General features: G+C 44.5%; 1 long non-coding RNA gene across 1 annotated transcript; it reads left to right on the forward strand.

Moving 5' to 3' along the window:
* The first annotated feature begins 22,677 nt into the window (after nucleotides 1-22,677).
* On the forward strand, nucleotides 22,678-24,683 carry LOC135574347 (uncharacterized). Its single transcript, XR_010465379.1, has 2 exons — nucleotides 22,678-23,213; nucleotides 23,872-24,683. It is a non-coding gene; the product is annotated as an uncharacterized LOC135574347 (long non-coding RNA).
* Nucleotides 24,684-25,065: the final 382 nt, after the last annotated feature.

The following is a 25,065-nucleotide window of genomic DNA, read 5'->3' on the forward strand; positions in this document are numbered from 1 at the left end:
GAGCACACGTCCTGGTAATCTGTCTGGCCCAGCAGCCTTGGGAATGTTGACCTGTTCAAAGGTCTTACTCACGTCGGCCATGGAGAGCGTGATCACACAGTCGTCCGGAACAGCTGATGCTCTCATGCATGCCTCAGTGTTGCTTGCCTCGAAGCGAGCAGAATTGATTTAGCTCATCTGGTAGGCTCGTGTCACTGGGCAGCTTGTGGCTGTGCTTCCCTTTATAGTCTGTAATAGTTTGCAAGCCCTGTCACATAAGACGAGCATCGGAGCCGGTGTAGTACAATTCAATCTTAGCCCTGTATTGATGCTTTGCCTGTTTGATGGTTCGTCGGTGGGCATAGCATGATTTCTTATAAGCTTCCGGGTTAGAGTCCCGCACCTTGAAAGCGGCAGCTCTAGCCTTTAGCTCAGTGCGAATGTTGCCTATCATCCATGGCTTCGGGTTGGGATATGTACGTACAGTCAATGTGGTGACGACGTCCTCGATGTACTTATTAATAAAGCCAGTGACTGATGTGGTGTACTCCTCAATGCCATTGGAAGAATCCCAGAACATGTTCCAGTCTGTGATAGCAAAACAGTCCTGTAGTTTAGCATCAGTTTCATCTGACCAATTTCTTTATAGACCGAGTCACTGGTGCTTCCTGCTTTAATGTTTGCTTGCAAGCAGGAATCCTGAGGATATAATTGTGGTCATATTACCAAATGGAGGGTGAGGGAGAGCTTTGTATGTGTCTCTGTGTGTGGAGTACAGGTGATATAGATTTTTTTTCTCTCTGGTTGCACATTTAACATGTTGATAGAAATTAGGCAGAACTGATTTAAGTTTCCCTGCATTAAAGTCTCCGGCCACTAGGGGCGCTGCCTCTGGGTGAGCGGTTTCCTGTTTGCTTATTTCCTTATACAGCTGACTGAGTGCTGTCTTTGTGCCAGCATCCGTCTATGGTGGTAAATAAACAGCCAAGAAAAGTATAGATGAAAACTCTCTTGACAAATAGTGTGGTCTGCAGTTTATCATAAGGTACTGTAGGCCTCCCGGGTGGCACAGTGGTTAAGGGCGCTGTACTGCAGCGCCAGCTGTGCCACCAGAGACTCTGGGTTCGCTTAGCGTCGTCCGGGTTAGGGAGGGGTTGGCCAGTAGGGATGTCCTTGTCTCTTCGTGCACCAGCGACTCCTGTGGCGGGCCGGGCGCAGTGCGCGCTAACACAAGGTTGCCAGGTGCACGGTGTTTCCTCCGACACATTGATGCGGCTGGCTTCCGGGTTGGATGGATGTTAAGAAGCAGTGCGGCTTGGTTGGGTTGTGTATCGGAGGACGCATGACTTTCAACCTTCGTCTCTCCCGAGCCCGTAAGGGAGTTGTAGCGATGAGACAAGATAGTAGCTCCTAAAAAAACAATTAGATACCACGAAAAAAAAAAAAAAAAGGTACTGTACTTTAGGCAATCTAGACATTTCGTGCACCAGCTGTTGTTTACAAATATGCACAGACCGTCGCCCCTCATTTTACCGGAGTGTGCTGTTCTATCTAGCCGGTGCAGCATATATCCTGCTAGCCGAATATCAATGTCGTCATTCAGACACGATTCCGTGAAACATAAGATGTTACAGTTTTTTATGTCCCGTTGGTAGTATATTCGTGATTGTACCTCATCTAATTTAATGTCCAATGATTGCACTTTGGTGAGTAATATTGACGGTGATGGCAGCTTTCTCACTCGCATTCTGCGGATCCTTACTAGGCACTCCGCTCTGTGTCCTGTGTACTTAAGTCGGATCCTTACCCACTCCTCCAATGGTATGACATGATATCCTTCTATTAGCTAGCTAGCTAACATTATGCTGTTTTTAGCTTGCTACATAAATAGATATGCTAGCCTATTAGCCACATTATGACTGACTTGTGATCATTGCCCTTGCTAGTTTGATTGTATTGACATTTTTGTCCAGAATATTCTGTAATTGAAATTGAAACAGTGTAACCTGAATGGAGGCAGCAAACAATGTACCAGGCCATCTGTGATTTACAACCTGATAGCAATATTTTTGGGATTACCAAGAAATATGCCCCCAATTTGTATTAATCATTCATTAATCAAACTTTTACAGATGCACAATCGAGAGCATCCTGTCGGGCTGTATCACCGCCTGGTATGGCAACTGCACCGCCCTCAAACGCAAGGCTCTCCAGAGGGTAGTGCAGTCTGCACAACACATTACCGGGTGTAAACTATCTGCCCTTCAGGACACCTACAGCTCCGATGTCACAGGAAGGCCTAAATGATCATCAAGGACAACAACCACCCGAGACACTGCCTGTTCACCCCGCTATCATCCAGAAGGCGAGGTCAGTACAGGTGCATCAAAGCTGGGAGCGAGAGACTGAAAAACAGCTTCTATCTCAAGGCCTTCAGACTGTTAAACAGCCACCATTAACATAGAGAGACTGCTGTCAACATACAGACTCAAATCTCTGGCCACTTTAACAAATGGACTTAATAAAGGTATCACTAGTCACCTTAAATAACGCCACTTTAATAATGTTTACATATCGTACATTACTCATTTCATATGTTTAAACTGTTCTATACCACCATTTCTTTCCAAGATGGCGTAGCAGTCAGACGTCCTGTCGTGTCGTGTCGTGTCCCTTGTATATTTCGTTTTTTCCCATATTTTTCTTCGCATATCTTTTAAAACATTTTGCTAAACCTCAACATCTAAATACTCTCCTGCAACCCGCCTCACCCAATGTAGCGTGGATCTGCTTTTTTTTACTAAAGTATTTATATTTACTTCGGATCCGGAACCCCTCAACTGAAGCTAGCCAGCTTACTACCAGCTATCAGCCAGCAAACCATTGCTAGCGGTCATCAGCTAACCTTTAGCTCGGAAAGCTCTCGCCAGGTAGAACAACGCGACTCTAACCAGAGCATAACGGACCTATTATTTTTATCCCCGGATTCCCACCGCAAACTGAACATTTTCATCTGGATCTTCACAACTAGCTAACTAGCTAACCGCAACCCCGGATGATTACTCCTGGCTAGCGTTTCCATCCACTTAGCTTTAAGCTAGCCCGGCCAGTGCTACCACCGAAGCATACTCCTGGGCTACAATATCCGGACCCACGACCGGTCTATCGATATCACCGCATGAAGAGGCATAAACAGACTTAACCCCATCGCGACGTCCCCCAAAGGCTAACTTTCTAGCCCTTGCTATCTGCTTGCTTGCTAATTCGGCCTGCTAACTGCTAGCTTGTTTAGCCCCGGTCTGCTAACTGCTAGCTTGTTTAGCCCCGGCCTACTAACTGTTAGCTTGTTAGCACAGGCCTGCTAACTGTCTGAATCGCCGCGTCCCCAGTCAGCCCAACCACTCACTGGACCCATATTTACTTTCAATCTCTTTTCAATTTTTAATTCGATTATACCTTCCAGTAACCTGCCTCACCCAATGTGATATGGATTCGCAATTATTTTTAATTTTTAGAACACATTCAAGAACCTCCAGAAGCTAACCAGCTAACTAGCAACAAGCTATTTAGTCATTGTTAGCCACTGCTAGCGGCTTTTACCTTCTGTACAGCCAGCCAGTTTTTTAAAACCTGGATAATACTCACCAGTCTAGCTTCCCTGTCCCATCCACCGCTGCCCCCTGGACACTGATCACTTGGCTACATAGCTGATGCATGCTGGACTGTCCATTAATCACGGTACTCCATTCTGCTTGTTTATGTTTTATCTGTCAGCCCCAGCCGCACTCAGGCTCTGTGTGTAGTTAATCCGACCCTCTCTGCCTAGTCAACGCCATTTTACCTGCTGTTGTTGTGCTAGCTGATTAGCTGTTGTTGTCTCACCTACTGTTTTAGCTAGCTCTCCCAATCAACACCTGTGATTACTGTATGCCTCGCTGTATGTCTCTCTCTGTATGTCAATATGCCTTGTATACTGTTGTTCAGGTTAGTTATCATTGTTTTAGTTTACAATGGAGCCCCTAGTTCCACTCTTCATACCCCTGATACCTCCTTTGTCCCACCTCCCACACATGCGGTGACCTCACCCATTACAACCAGCATATCCAGAGATACAACCTCTCTTATCATCACCCAGTGCCTGGGCTTACCTCCGCTGTACCCGCACCCCACCATACCCCTGTCTGCGCATTATGCCCTGAATATATTCTACCATGCCCAGAAATCTGCTCCTTTTATTCTTTGTCCCCAACGCTCTAGGCGACCAGTTTTGATAGCCTTTAGCCGCACCCTCATACTACTCCTCCTCTGTTCCGCAGGTGATGTGGAGGTAAACCCAGGCCCTGCATGTCCCCGGGCACCCTCATTTGTTGACTTCTGTGATCGAAAAAGCCTTGGTTTCATGCATGTCAACATCAGAAGCCTCCTCCCTAAGTTTGTTTTACTCACTGCTTTAGCACACTCTGCTAACCCTGATGTCCTTGCCGTGTCTGAATCCTGGCTCAGGAAGGCCACCAAAAATTCTGAGATTTCCATACCCAACTATAACATTTTCCGTCAAGATAGAACTGCCAAAGGGGGAGGAGTTGCAGTCTACTGCAGAGATAGCCTGCAAAGTAATAGCATACTTTCCAGGTCCATACCCAAACAGTTCGAACTACTAATTTTGAAAATTACTCTCTCCAGAAATAAGTCTCTCACTGTTGCCGCCTGCTACCGACCCCCCTCAGCTCCCAGCTGTGCCCTGGACACCATTTGTGAATTGATCACCCCCCATCGAGCTTCAGAGTTTGTTCTGTTAGGTGACCTAAACTGGGATATGCTTAACACCCCGGCAGTCCTACAATCTAAGCTAGATGCCCTCAATCTCACACAAATCATCAAGGAACCCACCAGGTACAACCCTAAATCTGTAAACAAGGGCACCCTCATAGACGTCTTCCTGACCAACTGGCCCTCCAAATACACCTCCGCTGTCTTCAACCAGGAACTCAGCGATCACTGCCTCATTGCCTGTATTCGCTACGGATCCGCAGTCAAACGACCACCCCTCATCACTGTCAAACACTCCCTAAAACACTTCTGTGAGCAGGCCTTTCTAATCGACCTGGCCTGGGTATCCTGGAAGGACATTGACCTCATCCCGTCAGTTGAGGATGCCTGGTCATTCTTTAAAAGTAACTTCCTCACCATTTTAGATAAGCATGCTCCGTTCAAAAAATGCAGAACTAAGAACAGATATAGCCCTTGGTTCACTCCAGACCTGACTGCCCTCGACCAGCACAAAAACATCCTGTGGCGGACTGCAATAGCATCGAATAGTCCCCGCGATATGCAATTGTTCAGGGAAGTCAGGAACCAATACACGCAGTCAGTCAGGAAAGCTAAGGCCAGCTTCTTCAGGCAGAAATTTGCATCCTGTAGCTCCAACTCCAAAAAGTTCTGGGACACTGTGAAGTCCATGGAGAACAAGAGCACCTCCTCTCAGCTGCCCACTGCACTGAGGCTAGGTAACACGGTCACCACCGATAAATCCATGATTATCGAAAACTTCAACAAGCATTTCTCAACGGCTGGCCATGCCTTCCGCCTGGCTACTCCAACCTCGGCCAACAGCTCCGCCCCCCCCCCCCGCAGCTACTCGCCCAAGCCTCTATAGGTTCTCTTTTACCCAAATCCAGATAGCAGATGTTCTGAAAGAGCTGCAAAACCTGGACTCGTACAAATCAGCTGGGCTTGACAATCTGGACCCTCTATTTCTGAAACTATCCGCCACCATTGTCGCAACCCCTATTACCAGCCTGTTCAACCTCTCTTTCATATCGTCTGAGATCCCCAAGGATTGGAAAGCTGCTGCAGCCATCTGCCTCTTCAAAGGGGGAGACACCCTGGACCCAAACTGTTACAGACCTATATCCATCCTGCCCTGCCTATCTAAGGTCTTCGAAAGCCAAGTCAACAAACATGTCACTGACCATCTCGAATCCCACCGTACCTTCTCCGCTGTGCAATCTGGTTTCCGAGCCGGTCACAGGTGCACCTCAGCCACGCTCAAGGTACTAAACGATATCATAACTGCCATCGATAAAAGACAGTACTGTGCAGCCGTCTTCATCGACCTTGCCAAGGCTTTCGACTCTGTCAATCACCATATTCTTATCGGCAGACTCAGTAGCCTCGGTTTTTCTGATGACTGCCTTGCCTGGTTCACCAACTACTTTGCAGACAGAGTTCAGTGTGTCAAATCGGAGGGCATGCTGTCCGGTCCTCTGGCATTCTCTATGGGGGTGCCACAGGGTTCAAATCTCGGGCCGACTCTTTTCTCTGTATATATTAATGATGTTGCTCTTGCTGCGGGCGATTCCCTGATCCACCTCTACGCAGACGACACCATTCTGTATACTTCCGGCCCGTCCTTGGACACTGTGCTATCTAACCTCCAAACGAGCTTCAATGCCATACAACACTCATTCCGTGGCCTCCAACTGCTCTTAAACGCTAGTAAAACCAAATGCATGCTTTTCAACCGTTCGCTGCCTGCACCCACACGCCCGACTAGCATCACCACCCTGGATGGTTCCGACCTTGAATATGTGGACATCTATAAGTACCTAGGTGTCTGGCTAGACTGTAAACTCTCCTTCCAGACTCATATCAAACATCTCCAATCGAAAATCAAATCTAGAGTCGGCTATCTATTCCGCAACAAAGCCTCCTTCTCTCACGCCGCCAAACTTACCCTAGTAAAACTGACTATCCTACCAATCCTCGACTTTGGCGATGTCATCTACAAAATAGCTTCCAACACTCTACTCAGCAAACGGGATGCAGTTTATCACAGTGCCATCCGTTTTGTCACTAAAGCACCTTATACCACCCACCACTGCGACCTGTATGCTCTAGTCGGCTGGCCCTCGCTACATATTCGTCGCCAGACCCACTGGCTCCAGGCCATCTACAAGTCCTTACTAGGTAAAGCTCCGCCTTATCTCAGTTCACTGGTCACGATGGGAACACCCACCCGTAGCACGCGCTCCAGCAGGTGTATCTCACTGATCATCCCTAAAGCCAACACCTCATTTGGCTGCCTGTGACTGGAACGAATTGCAAAAATCGCTGAAGTTGGAGACTTTTATCTCCCTCACCAACTTCAAACATCTGCTATCTGAGCAGCTAACCGATCGCTGCAGCTGTACATAGTCTATCGGTAAATAGCCCACCCAATTTTACCTACCTCATCCCCATACTGTTTCTATTTATTTACTTTTCTGCTCTTTTGCACACCAATATCTCTACCTGTACATGACCATCTGATCATTTATCACTCCAGTGTTAATCTGCAAAATTGTAATTATTCGCCTACCTCCTGATGCCTTTTGCACACAATGTATATAGACTCTCTTTTTTCTACTGTGTTATTGACTTGTTAATTGTTTACTCCATGTGTAACTCTGTGTTGTCTGTTCATACTGCTATGCTTTATCTTGGCCAGGTCGCAGTTGCAAATGAGAACTTGTTCTCAACTAGCCTACCTGGTTAAATAAAGGTGAAATATATATATAAATAAACCATCAACTTTCTTGCCTAAAATTCCATAATGTTTACATATCCTACATTACTCATTTCATATGTACTGTTCATCTTGCCTATGCCTATCATTAGTCACTTTCAATAAGGCCACTTTAATCATGTTTACATATCCTTCATTTCGCATCTCATATATATATATAATGCTCTATACCATCTACTGCATCTTGCCTATGCCACACAGCTATCGCTCACCCATATATTTATATGTACAGTGGGGAGAACAAGTATTTGATACACTGCTGATTTTGCAGGCTTTCCTACTTACAAAGCATGTAGAGGTCTGTAATTGTCACGTTCTGACCATAGTTCTTGTGTGTTTTCCTTGTTTTAGTGTTGGTCAGGACGTGAGCTGGGTGGGCATTCTATGTTGTGTGTCTAGTTTGTCTATTTCTATGTTTGGCCTGATATGGTTCTCAATCAGAGGCAGGTGTTAGTCATTGTCTCTGATTGGGAACCATATTTAGGTAGCCTGTTTTGTGTTGGGTTTTGTGGGTGGTTGTTTCCTGTCATTGTGTTTTCTGCACCAGATAGGGCTGTTTCGGTTTTCACGTTTATTGTTTTGTATCCTGTTCATGTTTGAGTTACCTTATTAAATTACCATGAACGATAACCACGCTGCGTTTTGGTCTGCCTCTCCTTCCCAGGAAGAAAGCCGTTACAGAACCACCCACCACAACAGGACCAAGCGGCGTGGTGATAGGCAGCGGCAGCAGGAGCAGCGCAAGGAGGAATGGACATGGGATGATGTGTTGGACGGCAAGGGTTGCTACACTTGGGAGGAGATCCTGGCGGGAAAGGATCGCCTCCCATGGGAACAGGTGGAGGCAGCTAGGAGAGCAGAGGCAGCCGGAGAGAGGAGCCGGCGATATGAGGGAACACGGCTGGCAAGGAAGCCCGAGAGTCAGCCGCAAAAAAATCTTGGGGGGGCACACAGGGAGTATTGCGAAGCCAGGTAGGAGACCTGCGCCAACTTCCTGTGCTTACCGGAGGGCGAGAGCGACCGGGCATACAATGCTCTTAGAGATGTTCAGCGCCAGTTAATTATTGGCCACCCATTCCTAAACAGACTGCAAATCTTAAGCGTTTCATTTGACTTCAATAGCTGTGGTTGCTGATGTGTATATAGTGGAATTTTTTACATTTATTTAACCTTTATTTAACTAGGCAAGTCAGTTAAGAACTGAATCATCAGCATACATGGACACATATGCTTTGTTTAATGCCAGTGGCAGGTCATTAGTAAAAAGAGTACAGGGCCTAGAGAGCTGCGGGACACCACGCTTTACATGTTTAACATTAGAGAAGCTTCCATTAATGAAAACCTTTTGAGTTTCCTTTGAGTTTTATTAGATCGAAAGGTTCCCAATCTTCCAACTGAATTATCTAGCTGGCTAGCTAAAGCCAACTTCATGAAATTGCTAGGCGGCTGGTATTACAGAGAAACAAAAAAACATTGTTTTTGTATTTATTAATCAAGAAGAAATCACTAGCTTAATCAAATCAATTTACAAACATACCTCCTGCAAGGTCCTTCCCATCACCGGCAGCTAAAATCAAATCAAATGCTGTGTGTGGCGTCTAGGTGTAGCAGGTAAGGCGGAGTCAGGCGCATCACACAGAGATAAGTAATAAACGTAACTTTACTCAAAACAACGAATATTCCAAGAAGGAAAAATAAACAAGCTCACAAATGAGACCAACTTACAATGAACAAACACACACAAAACCATGGGGGAACTAGAGGGTAAAATAAGGAACATAATTATGGGAAGAGAAACCAGGTGTGTACAATGAAGACAAAACAAATGAAAAGTGGATCGGTGGCGGCTAGAAAACCGGTGACGTCGACTGCCGAATGCAGACCGAACAAGGAGAGGGACCAACTTTGGCGGAAGTTGTGACATTACACTCCCTCTCCTCCTCCACTGACGATACTGCACACACTAGAGTCTATCCAATGGCCTGCCTAGCATTTCTTTGCTCAGTGCAACTTGGAAATAATCACTTACTAGGGAGAATAGGGGGGTCCAGTTAGTGTGCCCCCTCCACAATAATTCTGATGAATTATGATAAAACGTGGACTTAAAAATTAAGTTTAGTAATTATTTTAACATAAACAGGACAAATCTGAGTGGGCACATGCCATTGTGCCCCCTATGGGCATGACGCCACTGTCCATGCTAGACGCTGGGAGGATTCTATCCTCCCGGTCAAGGACAGAGGACAGAGTCAAGGAGAAGGTGGCATAGCCGCGGGAAGTAGTTTTTAGCAGGAGGTGCTGACTGAAAAAAATGATCACCTTTATAATAAAGCACTGCATGCATGATGCATCTATGCAGGCTAACAAAATCCAATTCCTCATGTGATGAGTAGCTTAAGCATGGGACAAGATTCGGTAGCAGTATCACTGCAGTCTAAATGCATGGAGAGCTGAGGGCAAGAGAATGCCATGTTCCTTACTTGATAGTATTCCCATTCCCTTTTCTCCAAGTTTAGAATAGTAAATTCATAGAAAATCGAAGTGAGACTATTGCGAGCACTGGGGAGAGAAGAGAAAAGAGAGAGAGGGGGGAGAGAGGAGGGTGAGAAAGAGACCTGACTCAACTCAAACCCCCACAACTGAATAGATAAGAGCATAAATATCTATGCATAGTCACTTTACCCCTACCTACATGTACAAATGACCTCGACTAACCTGTACCCCTGCGCGTTGACTCGGTACCGGTACCCCCTGTACATCGTCTCATTATTGTTATTTTATTGTGGGACTCACCGTGTTTGTCAAACAAATGTCTCTTGACCGTAAAGTGTCTGATAACTCTTTCAACTCCTTTCACGCATCCATCATGAGACCCATATTCTTCATAAAATGACCAAATAAAATAAAATGTTACTTGTCACATGCGCCGAATACAAATGCTTACTTACAAGCCCTTAACCAACAATGCAGTTCAAGAAACAGAGTTAATAAAATATTGACAAAATAAACTAAAGTTTAAAAAATCTAAAAGTAACACAAGATATTTACATAACAATAGCGAGGCTCTATACAGGGGATAGCGGTACCGAGTCAATGTGGGCGGGTACAGGTTAGTCGAGGTAATTTGTAAAGTGACTATGCATAGATAATAAACAGCGAGTAGCAGCAGTGTTGATCTTCACTGGCAGTACACAAGTCATTGTAAAGTGCACCATGCATCGACCAGACTGCTTTAGCAGTTCTATATGATGACGCCACCCATCGTACCCCTAAGACATTAAACTTGACATTAAACACCTTATAAAGACATTAGAACTTGTCTATAAAACATGTTAAGTGATTGATTTCTGTACAACACTTCACTGCATCCCTAACAGACAACTCTTTAGACAATTTAAACAATGCCAGCCAATCAGATGTGGAAACTGGCCATATGTCAGTTTCCAGTTGAGCGTTGCATTTGTGACTCTCAAGTTCCAGAACATCTGGGAAAAATGGTCAGTGGTTCTGAGTTGTGTGTGGATGTTCTAAGGTAGACAACCAAACAAGACCTCTTGCTAAGATAAGTGCTCTCATTGATGAGAACAGTGAGTTTTGGCCTAGTGCTTTTGATACTGGCCACCAAAGCCTGTCTCATCTCTTTTGAAATGAAATGTATATTGTCTGAACATGTCACGTTTGAATGTAGGACTCGACCCATGTTACCACCGTTGACCCTCTCTAGGTCTATCAGCCCAGGATGGTCAGTGAAGGGACGTTTAGGTGACATAGTAAGCCGTTCTGAAGAGATTTGGTAGAAAAAATATACAAATCTGAGGGGGCACATACCCTTGTGCCCCATATGGGTATGATGCCACTGTCCACTCTAGACACTGGGAGGATGCTCTTGTGCATCCTCTGCTGAAGTAGGTAATTAATGGGAGGAGGACACTCCTTTGTTCACCTACAATCATTTACACTATCCTAGACCCCTCGACTACTTAGTGGTTTACGAGTTACGGAAGAGAGGAGGACGGAGGAGTCAAGAAGAGGATGGCATAGCTGCGGGAAGATGTTTTGAGTAGGGGGTGCTGACTGAAAAAAAATCACCTTTATAATAAAGTTACTTCTTTTCCAATATTTCTCTATTTTCTTTCTCTCTGCATTGTTGGGAATGGCCCGTAAGTTAGCATTTCACTGTCAGTTTACACCTGTTGTTTACGAAGCATGTGATGAATAAAATTTGATTTGATTTCAACTCCATCTCCACCGCAACACCAGCACCCCTACTTCCTGCGGCTATGGACGATGGGCTTTAGACCAATAGAGAATCTCCCAATGCCAACCATAAGAACACAGTGATAGACATTTTAAATGCTACTGCTCTTTCACCATTTCAGCTACAAACATTAAAACAACTTCAACATTTTCAAAACTTTATAAATTATAACTATTTACAATTTCATTAATTAGCATAAATAACCCACCAACAGTAATATTATAGGCCTAACTCTAGAACCGTTCAAGCTAGAGACACCCAACCAAATTTCACCAGTTCCAGCTATCCTTTCTATCAACCATATTACTTCAAGACAAGCCAGCAAGCACACATATTTTCTTTAGGATATGTACTTTTCGAGTATTCAGTTGACCTTAGTCACCGCAGGTGAATTATAGCTTCCATGTAAGACCAATAGGAATAATACTACGGACGGGGAATGGACATATGAACCGAATTGCGTTGTGGTGAAAAGCTTATATTTATAAGAGCTGCTTATCTGTAAAACTTTTCTTTGCCATTTACCAGGCAAAATGTCCCCATAAATATATTCTGAACAACATAAACTAGACTAACTGTATAATTATTATTGTTCGAAAAATGTCCCCATCGTGCTCATGGAATCAACCTTCTCTGAGGAGGAAGGTAGAGAGAATAATTGTCTCAAACTCTTCAAATTGTAAATGTAAGGAATTGCTATTTCGTATGCAGGTGACTAACTTACTGCTAATTACATGGCTACAACTCACAGTAAAGCCTGTGGGGTCCCCTACAGGATAGCTCCCACATTACACACATAATCTCCCTTTTTTAACCGAACACTGTGTGCCCGAAGAAGATCCTACGATGACGGACAGACAACTGAGCCAATGGCGGAAGACTACAGACTACAACCAGCTGAACCAATCCGGAGATCCGATCTTCCTAGGGTCAACCTACTTTCTGGGACGTATATAAGGGCTGTGCTGACTGTTTACGCTCTCTGCCTGCCGTTCCACACGAACTAACGGAAGATCCGTAATTACGTTGTACTACATATTTTAACTCTGAATAAACTGTTTACTTGTCATAAAATTTATCACTTAGTCTGAATCGATCCTTGACCGGCTCACCCATCTACATATCCAATTGCTAACATAAACCAGTGAATTCATATCAAAAGACAATGATTATTAACACAAAGGCTATTTGTATTGCTGACAGGCACACCCTAAAACGTATAAGAAGAGGTCTCAGAGGTGTAGTCTATGGGATGTTTCTGATAAACTGTAGGTTTCCATTTGATTGGAAGGCTGAACAGGTGGTTTGGGAGATGCGCAGTGTTGCGCGACATCACATTCGGTGGTGGTATAAAAAACCCTGGGTTTCTCCTCCAGTTTATCTTGAGAAAAGCCTGAGACAGGATAGCTACATTACGTGCAATTGTTGCTGGGACAAGATGACTAAAATGTTGAATGCTTACATTGGATTTCTTCTCCTTGCCATGCATTTTTCATCACAGGTAGGAATTTTTCTTCTAATATGTACTTTTTTTTTACCATGTTTTGTTTCAGATTAACCCAGATTTTAATTAGACTACCCATTATTCTGGAGAGCAAATGTATTTCAACAGGACCGGTGCAACTTTCATTGTGGCTTATTAATCAGGCATTTGTTACCATAAATATATTATTTTCGACATTGACAATCGAATGATGGCGCGTATAATTGACCTCAGATGTTTTCAGTCAGTATGATTGACAACATGTTGGCAAAATCTAGTGTGCCATCGCAATGTGGAGCGGTGACGCCTCTTCAGATAGGTTACTGAGTCCTTGATCTGACGTTACTACGTCATGCTTAGGCTGGCTAATTGTATTTTAAGCGTGACGGTATTTTTTTTAAATTCTACCCTGCGCAATTCAAATGCAGGGCGTTGCCCATTATCCTATAGGCTATGGAAACCGTTGTCCACAAGGTGATGGCACTTACAACCTGTCTTAAGTTAAGGTGCATATTGTTGGAATATATTTCCAAAGAGCTATTTATTGTGTGTTTACTGCCTAGGCTACTCCGTGTGCCTAGATGAACGTTTGCCCGTTTAAAAATTAGTCGGACGAAAGTGAAGACCTATTGATAATTGTCCCGATTCGTCAAATGTTTCAGATTGACCTGTTTCACATGTGACAAGCCCCTCTGCTCTCCCGTTTTAGGTCCACGCGCAAAATGCTACAACACAGTCCCCTGCCATGAATGCTACGACCAGAGCTGGCGGTGCGAGTTCCAACATGACCAAGATGCCCGATGTCACCAAGAACAACAACATTCCCAAAGGAGCCAGTGCATCCTTGCAGTCCAGCTCGGTTGCGCTCATCATACCCATCATGGTGGGGGGCTCACTACAGGGGCGCTTCTAGAGGGCTGTTGCGCAGTGAACCAAGACTTTAACCTCAGCGGCCGAGATGGGGCAAACTTTTTTACTAAGAGCACATTTTGTATATACTTTAAAGAAAGGCAGTCTTGTGGGCTCCTAACCGAAGAGATTCGGTGGAGTTCCGTGCTGGACGAGAACCCATTTCTACTTCACTGACGGGAATTGTTATTTGCCCTCACACCTTCAAACTAGTAGGCCTTCACACCCCGCACACTGGCCCCATGCCCATAGGCCGAACTGTACGGTCCTCTCCATTGAGGCAGTCCATGATGAGGGTGCACTCTGCTCTTCAAACCGTTTGGTCCCGCTGTTCCTGTGTAGACACCAGGCGGTCTAGTTTAGGCACTTTGAAAATAAGGTATAGAATCTGTGGCACATGCATGAACAGTGGCATTTCTGCACCTGCAGTGAGTACTTTGTCAGAGGCTTGATGTACACATGTAATTTATTTCTAGAATATGGAATTGTATGGGTTAGCATGTGAGATTTAATTGTATAAATCATGATGATATGCTTAGATCTGTTTTTAAGGCCAGGTTCAATGAACCTTTGAAATGTAGCATACATTTTTTCTTGTATAATAAAAATACTTTAACATGTTTCTTCTCCTTTCTCTAAATTCTAAAGCTTGACCTGACATGTAATTTGCTCTGTTCCACTTGTGTCCAGCCCCTTTATTGATCACATAGCTAAGCCCAGGGATTTCTTTAAGGTAGACTAGGTTTGATGTGCCACAAATTAAATCCTTATTTTAGAATTGGGTATAGGAATATTCACCTTTGGCCAGTTGTAGCATTTATGCCAATTCAACTAGGACATGACTTGTCTTGCATTCCTTGTGGCCAAAACAGTTCAGTTTCCTGAGAGTTGACTCACTTGCAGGCTGCTTTAATTAGATGTACTTTACCCTAGCTACATTGACCTGTGACCAGTCATTTACTAACTAGCCTACAAAGATGTTCAGGGGAAGGCTGGCTGTAAAGTATATTTGAACTAACACCAGTTTCTTGACACTGGGTCTTGCTGGTTGGCTCTACGCCGAAGGGATGGTTAACTTTTTAGAATGGTGACGTTGAGCCCATAAGTCTAAATCGGGCATTCTAAGGTTATACCAAGGATAATTTAGTCACCTCGAATCAATGTAATTATTTGACATTCCTGCTATTAGCCCATACAGTTTGTCCTAAATTCTGTCCTACATCTGAGATCAGGAGACTTTTGTACAATGTATTTACTTTTCTGGCACCATTTTTCAACTGATACTGTGGGACCTTCAAGCAACGTTGTCTCGCCTTTCCAGAGGGGTCATAGTGTGTAGACCGTTCCTATGCTGCAGACTCGTTAGAGGCTGTTCAGACTAGTCCCAAGATGGTTGGAGTAGACTGATTTTCGGGATATCTCATGGTCTTACTAAAACTCACCTTCCACACAGGCAGTTGCGGTGGATTGAAACTCATCCAATTCAACAAAAACTAGCTTAGAATTTTTAATGGTGATTTAATGCTAATTGACCTTAGGGGGTTGAAATGCTGTAGATTGTGGTAATATTCCATTTGTTTTCAGTGTTTAGCATGTTTGTAAAAAAATAATGTGGAGGTGAATGCGTTCGAGGCTGGGATAGGAGCCGTGCTCTCTCAGAGCTTGGGCACACCACCGAAGCTCCGCCCCTGTGCTTTCTTCTCAAGAAAGCTCAGCCCATCAGAGCGAAACTATGATGTGGGGGACCGGGACCTGTTGGCTGTGGTTAAGGCTTTGAAGGCGTGGAGACATTGGCTTGAGCGGGCTAAAGACCCTTTTCTCATCTGGACTGACCACTGCAACCTGGAATACATCTGGGCAGCGAGGAGACTGAATCCTCGTTAGGCAAGGTGGGCCATGTTTTTTTAACCCGTTTTGTGTTCACCCTTTCCTACATACCAGGTTCCCAAAATGTGAAGGCAGACGCACTGTCTCGGCTGTATGACACAAAGGAGCGGCCCATGGATCATACTCCCGGCCTCCTGCCTGGTAGCGATGGTAGTGTGGGAGCTGGATGCGGACATTGAGCAGGGGTTACGTGCAGAGCCCGCTCCCCTCCAGTGTCCTGCTGGGCGTCTGTACGTTCCGTCTGCTGTCCGTGACCAGTTGATCTACTGGGCCCACACGTCATCCTCCTCTGGTCGTCATGAGATCGGTCGGACGGTGCGCTGTTTGAGTGGGAAGTACTGGTGGCCTACCTTGGCCAAGGACGTAAGGGTTTATGTTTCCTCCTACTCGGTGTGCGCCCAGTGTACGGCTCCTAGGCACCTGCCCATAGGTAAGCTCCACCCCTTACCTGTTCCACAATGGCCTTGGTCAAACCTGTTGGTGGATTTTCTTACCTATCTCCCCCTTCAAAGGGTAACACCATGATCCTGGTCGTTGTGGATTGTTTCTCTAAGTCCTGCCGTCTCCTCCCTCTGCCCGGTCTCCCTACGGCCCTACAGACTGTGGAGGCCTTGTTTACGCACGTCTTCCGGCACTACGGGGTACCTGAGGATATCGTGTCTGAACGAGGTCCCCAGATCACTTCGAGGGTCTGGGGGTCTCGATCAGCCTTATCTCAGGGTCTCATCCCGAGAGTAATGGGCAGGTGGAGAGAGTGAACCAGGATGTGGGCAGGTTTCTGCGTCCTTATTGCCAGGACCGGCCGGGGGAGTGGGCAGCGTTCGTGCCCTGGGCCGAGATGGCTCAGAACTTGCTCCTCCCCTAACCTCTCCCCTTTCCAGTGCGTACTGGGGTACCAGCCGGTTCTGGCGCCTTGGCATCAGAGTCAGACCGAGGCTCCTGCGGTGGACGACTGGTTCAGGCACGCGGAGGAGACATGGGTCGCCGCCCATATTCACCTCCAGCGGGCCGTGCTGTGCCAGAAAACCAGCGCAGACCGTCACCGCAGTGAGGCCCGGGTGTTCGCACTGGGGGACTGGGTCTGGCTCTCAACCTGAAACCTTCCCCTCCGCCTGCCCTGCCGGAAGCTGGGCCCACAGTTTGCGAGGCCAATTAAAGTCCTGAGGAAAGTGAATGGGGTTAGTTACAGGTTACAGCTTCCCCCAATTACCGTATTAACCCCTCGTTCAATATGTCTCTCCTCAGGCCGGTGGTGGCTGGCCCGCTCCAGGAGTGTGAGGTGTCGGAGGTTCCTCCGCCCCCTCTGGACATCGAGGGGGCCCCGGCGTACTCCTTTCGCTCCATACTGGATTTGAGGCGTCGGGCGAAGGGCCTTCAGTACCTCGTGGAGTGGGAGGGGTACGGTCCGGTCCAGAGGAGAGGTGCTGGGTTCCGGTGGAGGACGTGTTGGATACTGTCACGACTCCCGCCGAAGTCGGCTCCTCTCCTTGTTCAGGCGGCGCTCGGCGGTCGACATCACCGGTCTTCGAGCCAATGCCACTCCACCTTTCATTTTCCATTTGTTTCGTCTTGTTTTCCCGCACACCTGGTTTACATCCGCTCATCACTCGTGTATATTATCCCCTGTTCCCCCCTATGTCTGTGTGTGTAATTGTTCGTTACGTTTATTGTGTGATGCGTAAGGCTGTTTTTTCCCGGGTAATGTTTTGAACCCGTGGTATTGTATTGTTGTACATGATTTTGTGTGACAAGTGCGCTATTCGCTTTTGCCTTTGGCTGGAGTGTTGTGATGCTGTTGCTCCGAATGATTTGCTTCTGCCAATTAAAGTTAGCATGTTCACTCATCTCTGCTCTCCTGTACCTGACTCCAGTTGACCAGTTGTGCACACAGTCTGACAAGTTCTTTAGCCATGTTCTGGCTCTAATCTCTCCCATGGTCAGCACTGGTTTTCCCCTGCCTATGTGGGGGTACTAGCCATGGATTTAATCCCTTGCCAGGCCACCGTTTTATTAGTATTTTTTTAGTTCACCATTATTTCACCAGGTAGGCCAGTTGAGAATAAGTTCTCATTTACAACTGCGACCTGGCCAAAATAAAGTAAAGCAGTGCGACAAAAACAACACTGTTACACATGAACAGATGTACAGTCAATAACACAATAGAAAAATCTATATACAGTGTGTGCAAATGTAGTAAGAATAGGGAGGTAAGGAAATAAATAGGCCATAGTGGCAAAATAATTACAATTTAGCATTAACACTGGAGTGATAGATGTGCAGATGATGATGTGCAAGTAGAGGTACTGGGGTGCAAAAAACAAAAATAAGGGGATGAGGTAGTTGGATGGGCTATTTACAGATGGCCTGCGTACAGGTGCAGTGATCGGTAAGCTGCTCTGACAGCTGATGCTTAAAGTTAGTGAGGGGGATATAAGTCTCCAGCTTTAGTGATTTTTGCAATTCGTTCCAGTCATTGGCAGCAGAAAACTGGAAGGAAAGGCAACCAAAGCAGATGTTGGCTTTGGGGATGACCAGTGATGGGTAGTATATGGGGCTTTGGTGACAAAACAGATGGCACTGTGGTAGACTACATCCAATCAGTAGGATAGTCAGTTTTACGAGTGTATGTTTGGCAGCATGAGTGAAGGAGGCTTTGTTGCGAAATAGGAAGCCTATTCTAAATTTAATTTTGGATTAGAGATGCTTATTGTTAGTGTGGAAGGAGAGTTTACAGTCTAACCAGACACCTAGGTATTTGTAATTGTCCTCATATTCTAAGTCAGAACCGTCCAGATGCTAGTCGGGCGGGCGGGTGCGGGCAGCGATCGGTTGAAGAACATGCATTTAGTTTTACTAGCCTTTAAGAGCAGTTAAGCTGCTCTGACAGCTGATGCTTAAAGTTAGTGAGGGGGATATAAGTCTCCAGCTTTAGTGATTTTTGCAATTCGTTCCAGTCATTGGCAGCAGAAAACTGGAAGGAAAGGCGACCAAAGGAGATGTTGGCTTTGGGGATGACCAGTGATGGGTAGTATATGGGGCTTTGGTGACAAAACAGATGGCACTGTGGTAGACTACATCCAATTTGCTGAGTAGAGTGTTGGAGGCTATTTTGTAAATGACATCACCGAAGTCAAGGATCAGTAGGATAGTCAGTTTTACGAGTGTATGTTTGGCAGCATGAGTGAAGGAGGCTTTGTTTCGAAATAGGAAGCCTATTCTAAATTTAATTTTGGATTGGAGATGCTTATTGGTTGAAGAACATGCATTTAGTTTTACTAGCCTTTAAGAGCAGTTGGAGGCCACGGAAGGAGTGTTGTATGGCATTGAAGCTCATTTGGAGATTTGTTAACACGGTGTCCAGAGAAGAACCAGATGTATACAGAATGTTGTCGTCTGCGTAGAGGTGGATCCGAGAATCACCAGCAGCAAGAGCGACATTGATATATACAGAGAAAAGAGTTGAGAATTGAACCCTGTGGAAACCCCATAGAGACAACAGGCCCTCCGATTTGACACACTTTAATCTATTTCTGAGAAGTAGTTGGTGAACTAGGCGAGGCAGTCATTTGAGAAACCAAGGCTGTTGAGTCTGCCGATATGAATGCGGTGATTGACAGAGTCAAAAGCCTTGGCCAGGTCGATGAAGACGGCTGCACAGTACTGTCTTTTATCGATGGCGGTTATGATATCTCCACCCTTTGCTTGTATGCCTCCTTGTCCACCAGTATCTGTCTTTTGATCTCACGTTGTGAGTTTTCCTGTAGATTTATCTGATTTTCACTCTCAAAATCACAAAAGTAGATGGGCTAACTCCACAACAATGCTTAAACCACATCAGTCTGATTGGGTGTGCCGGTCAGGGCCTGTCTTCCATGCCGATGAGCCTTGGTCCACCCAGGCCCATCCATATCTACACCCTGATGCAAACAGCCCATGATGACAATTGAGCATCACAAATAGCCTACTAACCAACACTTTGATCTAAACTTTTTCAATACCTGGTTTGCATATCATTGTTGTCTTAGTTAGCATTTACTGGTAGATATCATAAGTTGAAACTTCTTTCCTACCCTACCGGTTTACCGAAGTCATTCATCTGTGAGCTGCACCATTGATAGAGGAAATTATAGTTGAAATGATTAATTATGTATACATTATTGATTAGAACCATTTATTCTAATACTATTATGTTATGGTATGAAAAGTATGAGTTCATGGTTCTTGGCTGTTACTGAAAATGTAAGCAGAACGAATTAATTGTCTGTGCCTCTCGGGGGGTTAAGGGGGCGAGATGCTAAAGCTTTTCAGGCAGATAAGAAATGTTTGGATGGTGTTCCATTAGTGGAGAAAAGTATATCTTTTAGACAGTTTGGAATGTAGTTTTATGGGGGGAGTAGGAGAAGAGTTTCAGACCTAAAAACAATGGGCTCTTGTGAGAATCGGAGAGAGGGTGTGAAACTGATGACGTCATTTTATGTTCTCTCTTTAAAATGTAATGTTCTTTGTATTATGGGTCAGTACTCTCTGGAATTAAACGCTCTTACCTGGCTTTTAAGACTGGTCTCAATCTACTTCATGCATAATTAATGAACTTACAACTCATTAATGAATTAGAAATTTAATGAATTAGGAATTTAGAATTCCTCTATCAACCATGCCACAACCAGTTGAGAGCTCCACACTCTGGCTGCCTCCAAATTATATTTAGCTGAAACTAGGCTTTGTGTGCTGTGCACATGTGAATATACTTCACGTGCTTTGCGATTTATGTTGGCAACTTTGTGCATTTCTCTACATTTCACTACAAGTCGTATACCTCCTACACTACTTTGATATGCATCAGTAGGGATTAAGGAGTGAGTATACGCAATGCCAACTGAAAACAAAATACCTGCTATACCCTCCACTACACCACTGGCCCTTTGTGTTTTACAAAAAGTGCACTCTCCTACATGAGAGCTCTGGTATTACGGTTGCTGTTCTTTCAGAATCACAAACCTGGCACAACCTGAAAGCTGTGCAAACATGTCTATAATAGATAACGGCTGTTAAGATATTGTTTCAAGCAAGGAGTGATTATATATTTGGCCTGAGGAAGCGCTTTTATGCGCTGACTTAATGGAAGCTTATAATTATGAGGTTTTTTTACTCTGCTGGTCTCAGTAATAAATGATGAGTCCTCACTGTCCGAGACCGAGTCAAGACCAAATACAAATGTATCCAACAATGAGACAAGACCGAGATGCTTAATATGTGGTCTCGAGACAAGATTCTGAGTACTACAACAGCTGAGTACAACAACACAAACATAAATATCAAGATCTTAGGTACTAGTGCCAATTCTATGTGCAGGGGTACGATGTAATTGACGTATGTGCATATACAGGTTAGAAACAACAAAACACTTGTTTTATGTTTTGTTTAAGAAGTAATCAATAGGCTACATAGCTTAATCAAATTCATTCACAAACGTACTTCCTGTGAGTCCTTGCCTGGTAATCCTTGCCTGGTCCAGTCAGTGTGCCCTCTCCGCAAAATACCGCTGGCAGATATTTTCTATTAATAATTATGATAGAATGTGGGCTAAAAATGAAGTTTAGTGATTAATTTAACATCTGAAAAATAAAAAGGATAAATCTGAGGGGGCACATGTCCTTGTTCTCCACATTGGCATGATGCCACTGTCCATGCTAGCCACTGGGAGGATGCTCTTGTGCATCCTCTGCTGAAGTAGGTAATTAAGGAGAGGAGGACACTCCTCTGTTCACCTACTAACTCATTTACACTATCCTCGACTACTTATCGCTTTCCAGTTCACGGAGGAGAGGAGGATGGAGGAGTCAAGGAGGGGATGGCATAGCCGCGGGAAGATGTTTTGAGTAGGGGTTGCTGACTGAAATGTTTTTACTACTTTTCCAATATTTCTCTATTTTCTTTCTCTCTGCATTGTTGGGAATGGCCCGTAAAGTAAGCATTTCACTGTCAGTTTACACCTGTTGTTTACGAAGCATGTGATGAATAAAATTTGATTTCAAAGAACATCTCCACCGCAGCCCCAGCACCCCTACTTCCTGTGGCTATGGACGATGGGCTTTAGACCAATAGAGAATCTCCCAATGCCAACCATAAGAACACACTGATAGACATTTTAAATGCTACTGCTCTTTCACCATTTCAGCTACAAACATTAAAACAACTTCAACATTTTCAAAACTTTATAAATTTTAACTATTTACATTTTCATGAATTAGCATAAATAACACACCAACAGTAATATTATAGGCCTAACTCTAGAACCGTTCAAGCTAGAGACACCCAACCAACTTTCACCTGTTCCAGCTATCCTTTTCTATCAACCATATTCCTTCAAGACAAGCTAGCAAGCACACCCATTTTCTTTAGGAAATGTACTTTTCGAGTATTCAGTTGACCTTAGTCACCGCCGGTGAATTTTTGCTTCCATGTAAGACCAATAGGAATAATACTACGGACGGGGAATGGACATATGAACCGAATTGCGTTGTGGTTAAAAGCTTATATTTACCGCATGAGGTCGCTATAAGAGCTGCTCATCTGTAAAACTTTTCTTTGCCATTTACCAGGCAAAATATCCCCGTAAATATATTCTGAACAACTTAAACTAGACTTATTGTATAATTATTATTGTTTGAAAAATGTCCCCATCGTGCTCATGGAATCAACCTTCTCTGAGGAGGAAGGTAGAGAGAATAATTGTCTCAAACTCTTCACATTGTAAACCAGTGAATTCATATCAAAAGACAATGATTATTAACACAAAGGCTATTTGTATTGCTGACAGGCACACCCAACGTATAAGAAGAGGTCTCAGAGGTTTAGTTTATGGGACGTTTCTGAAAAACTGTAGGTTTCCATTTGATTGGAAGGCTGAACAGGTGGTTTGGGAGATGCGCAGTGTTGCCCAACGTCACACTCGGTGGTGGTATAAAATCCTCTGGGTTTGTCCTCCAGTCATTTATCTTGAGAAAAGACAAAGGCAGCAAAGCTACATTACGCGCAATTGTTGCTGTGAAGGAATCAATAACAAGATGACTAAAATTGTGATGGCTTACATTGGGTTCCTTCTCCTTGCCATGCGTTTTTCGTCACAGGTAAGGACTTTTCCTCTAAAATGTACTTTTTACCATGTTTGTTTCAGGTGAACCCAGATTTGAATTAGGCTACCCATTATTCTGGAGAGCAAATGTATTTCAACAGGACAGGTGTAACGTTCAGTATGGTTTATTAATCAAACTGAAATTTGTTACCTTAAATCTTAATTGACTTCAGATGTTTTCAGTCAATATGATTAACGCCATGTTGGCAAAATCTAGCGTGCCAGCGCAATGTGGAACGGTGAAGCCTCTTCAGATAGATCAAGGATTCAGTAGCCTAACGTTACTACGACATGCGTAGGCTGGCTAATGTAATATCAGCCCGACGGAGTATATATGTATTTTTGTATCCTCCACTGCGCAATTCAAATGCAGGACGTTACCCATTAGCCTATAGGCTATGGAAAACATTGTCCACAAGGTGATGTCACTTACATGTATTAAGTTTTCTAAGGTGCATTTTGTTGGAACAAATTGCCATGTATTTGTTGTTGTATTTTTACTGCATAGGCTACTCCGTGTGCTGAGCTGAACGTTTGCCCTTTAAAATTAGTGGTACTAAAGTGAAGTCCTATTGATAATTGTCCCGATTCGTCAAATGTTTTAGGCTTACATGTTTTGCACATACGACAAGTTCTCTGCTCTCCTGTTTTAGGTCCACGCACAAAACACTACCACACAGTCCCCTGCCATGAATGCTACGACCAAAGCTGGCGGTGCGAGTTCCAACATGACCAAGATGCCCGATGTCACAAGGAACAACTTTCCCAAAGGAGCCAGTGCATCCTTGCAGTCCAGCTCCTTCACGCTCATCATACCCATCATGGTGGGGGGCTCACTACAGGGGCGCTTGTAGAGGGCTGTTGAGCAGTGAACAGACACCGGCAAGACTAACATTGGCCTAGATGGGGCAAACTGTTCTAAAAAGAGCCCAGTGGAAGAAAAAAAAATCATAAGAGATTTGATGCGAACCCATTTCTATTTCACTGATGGGAATTGTTATTTGCCCTCACACCTTCTGGCCGCTTCAAACCAGTAGGCCTTCACACCTCGCACACTGGCCCCATGCCCATAGGCCCGAACTGTACGGTCCTCTCCATGGAGGCAGTCCATGATGAGTATGTACTGTACGGAACTCTGCTCTTTGAACCGTTTGGTCCCGCTGTTCCTGTGTAGACACCAGGCGGTAGTTTAGTAATTTGTTAAGAAGTTAACATATCTAAAGAAATGTTGGTTGAGGCACTTTGAAAATAAGGTATAGAATCTGTGGCACATGCACGAACAGTGGCATTTCTACACCTGCAGTGAGTACTTTGTCAGAGGCTTGATGTACACTTGTGATTTTATTTCTAGAATATGTAGTTGTATGAATCATGATATCTGTTTTTAAGGCCAGGTTCAATAAACTGTTGAAATGTAGGATACTTGTGACAATGTTCTTGTATAATAAAAAATACTTTAACATAATGTTTCTCCTCCTGTCTCTAAATTCTAAAGCTTGACCTGACAAGTAATTTGCTCTGTTCTACTTGTGTACAGCCCCTTCATTGATCACATAGCTAAACCCAGGGATTTCTTTAAGGTAGACTAGGTTTGATGTGCCACAATTTAAATCCTTATTTTAGAATGGGGTATAGGAATGTTCACCTTTGGCCAGTTGTAGCATTTATGCCAATTAAATTAGGATATGACTTGTCTTGCATTCCTTGTGTGGCTTAACTGTATAAGCTTCCTGACAGTTGACTCACTTGCAGGCTGCTTTAATTAGATTTACTGTACCCTAGCTACATTGACTTGTGACCAGTCAATTACTAGCCTACAAAGATGTTCAGGGGAAGGCTGGCCGTAA

The sequence above is a fragment of the Oncorhynchus nerka genome, linkage group LG12 (assembly GCF_034236695.1).
Source record: "Oncorhynchus nerka isolate Pitt River linkage group LG12, Oner_Uvic_2.0, whole genome shotgun sequence".
NCBI classification, from domain to species: domain Eukaryota; kingdom Metazoa; phylum Chordata; class Actinopteri; order Salmoniformes; family Salmonidae; genus Oncorhynchus; species Oncorhynchus nerka.